The sequence below is a fragment of the Gadus morhua genome, unplaced genomic scaffold (genome assembly GCF_902167405.1).
Source record: "Gadus morhua unplaced genomic scaffold, gadMor3.0, whole genome shotgun sequence".
In the NCBI taxonomy this organism is placed as follows: Eukaryota; Metazoa; Chordata; class Actinopteri; order Gadiformes; family Gadidae; genus Gadus; species Gadus morhua.
The window spans coordinates 12,157-14,989 of NW_021964127.1; positions in this window are offsets into that span (position 1 = coordinate 12,157).

Consider the following 2,833-nt stretch of genomic DNA (forward strand, 5'->3'; position numbering starts at 1 on the left):
GAACAGTGTTAGAGACAGAGAGAGAGAGAGAGAGAGAGAGAGAGAGAGAGAGAGAGAGAGAGAGAGAGAGAGAGAGAGAGAGAGAGAGAGAGAAGGGAGAAGGGAGAAGAGAGAGAGAGAGAGAGAGAGAGAGAGAGAGAGAGAGAGAGAGAGAGAGAGAGAGAGAGAGAGAGAGAGAGAGAGAGAGGAGAGAGAGAGAGAGAGAGAGAGAAAGGGAGAAAGGGAGAAAGTGAGAGAGAGAGAGAGAGAGAGAGAGAGAGAGAGAGAGAGAGAGAGAGAGAGAGAGAGAGAGAGAGAGAGAGAGAGAGAGAGAGAGAGAGAGAGAGAGAGAGAGAGAGAGAGAGAGAGAGAGAGAGAGAGAGAGAGAGAGAGAGAGAGAGAGAGAGAAAGGGAGAAAGGGAGAAAGTGAGAGAGAGAGAGAGAGAGAGAGAGAGAGAGAGAGAGAGAGAGAGAGAGAGAGAGAGAGAGAGAGCGAGAGAGAGAGAATAGAGAGAAATTGCAAGAGAGAAAATAAAATAAGTGTAAATACTAAGCAAGAAAGAAGAAAGGAAGAAAGATATGCGGGGTGGGGGGGGAGGGGGCGGTGAAAGAGGTACAAATAGCGAGAGAAAGGGAGAGAAAGAGAGACATGAACACGATGTGATGTTCCGTGGTTTGGGGGTGAGGAAGTAGTGACCAAAAGCTGCTGTTAGTGCTTCTATAATGTACGTGCAGAGCAAGGTGCCGGAGCCCCGTGGCCCTGAGAGCTGCCCTTCTCTCCCTCTCCCGGACCAGCTGATGTGTTGTGACAGAGCTGTCACCAGAACGCCGCCTGAGAGCAACCACAGGAACCAAGTGTGTGTTTGTGTGTGGGTGTGTCTGTGTGCGTGAGGGTGTGGGTGTTTGTGTGTGCGTGAGGGTGTGTGTGTGTGTGTCGTGTGTTGGTGTGTGTGCGTGAGGGTGGGTGCGTGTGTTTGTGTGTGTGTGGGTGGGTGGGTGGGTGGGTGTGTGTGTGTGGTGTGTGTGTGTGGGTGTGTGTGTGTGTGTGTGCAAGTGTGTGTGTGGGTGGGTGTGTGTGGGTGCATGTGTGTGTGTTTGAAAGACCGAGACAGAGAAAGAAGAAAAGAAAAAGGTAGAATAAATGAGCGAGGGAGGGTCACGGATGACAAGAGAGGAGGAGGAGAACACGTAATAATACTGTATTGTACAGCGACAAATGACAGTATGAAATAAATGGCCTCGGATGGTTTTAATGAAAGAAAAATGTCCTGCATTCATTCGATTTTCTGATGGAAATGGGCAAAAGTGGAATAGGACGGCGAGGTTGGATTTGCGTAAATTGCTTCCGTGTATGGCATCCACGAAAGTGAGATCGATTTTGGCTTCACATGTGAAAAGATAATGAACAATCTTTCCCCACACAGATTGATACAAGGTCCCTGTCTTCGTTGTGGACTCAAAAGGTAATTGTAAATATTGTCATATTTACGGGAACGTTGTGCGTTGCCCGGTTATTAAAATACCTATTATGGAAATGACAGTTGGAACATAACAGACGATGCTTATGGAGTGCTATATTGTTGTCAGTTGGAAAATAAAACAGTCAATCTTTTTATTTTAATCATTAATATCTGCCTTCGACTGATGATTACATTTCAGCTCTGAGATTGTAGGTTCTGTTTTGTTGTACAACTCAGACAGTTCACATTATTTTGAATAGCTGGAAATGAATGTCTCAAGTACCCCCCTCACCCATTAACTTTTCTCTATTAGACCACACCACTTGTAATCCTCGGTCCTGTTATCATCTATTATTAATATCTAATATTCCCAAAAACAGGGGTGGTCGGGTGCTTGGGTGCAGAGGTCACAGACTATCATCTGTAGGTAATTACAACCAAGAGACTAAAGCGATGGCCTGTCTTCTCTCGGACTGTCGCAAGAAATTCAGGACCGCAACACGCCTTGACATCCGGTCACATCGACCGGTTGGCTCACACCATGGAGGGAGAGACAAGGAAGATTCCAAGAAGGAATGGAAAAAAGGATTGAAAATCGGGGAACAGGTTTTTTTTTGGTAGAGATGTGAGAAAATGGGCTGCGAGATAAAGCATGCTCCGATTTTCTCTTTGTCTCAAACTAAACCTGTGTGTGTGTGTGTGTGTCTGTTTGTGTGTGTGTGTGTGTGTGTGTGTGTGTGTGTGTGTGTGTGTGTGTGTGTGTGTGTGTGTGTGTGTGTGTGTGCGTGTGTGTGTATGTATGTGCGGATGTGTGTGCGTGCATGTGTTCGTGTGTGTCTGTCTGTATATGTGCGTGAGTGTGTTTATGTGCGTGTCTGTGTGCGTATGTCTGTCTGTGTGTGTGTGTGTGTGTATGAGTGTGCACTGTGTGTGTATGCAGACAACGTGAATATCTTATAACGGGTGTACACCTTGCCTACGAAACCTCAGCCTCCATGTGAACCACGGAGACCCACCCACCAACACCACCTACGCGGCCGTCGCTGCGGGCGTTGGAAGTGACTGCTGCCACCTCGCCATCAGAGCCCATTAGTCCTCCGCTCCACCACACGTTCAATATCACGCCTGACAAGGAAAAGAAAGGAGAAACCCTAATTCTTCTGTAATCCTCGCGCAGAGGATTGGTTACGCCTTCGGCCCCTCCTGTTATCGGACCCAACATACGCGGTGGAGGGATAGGAGCAGAGACTAATCTGGGCTTTTTTTTTTTTCCTGTGGGTTAGGAATGGGTTGAGTCTCGCCTGGCTATCTCACGTCACATCTGTGGAGTGGAAATAACTCAACGTGACGCTCCGCCTGACTGGGGCTGAGCTATTTTTAGAGGAACCTTTTCG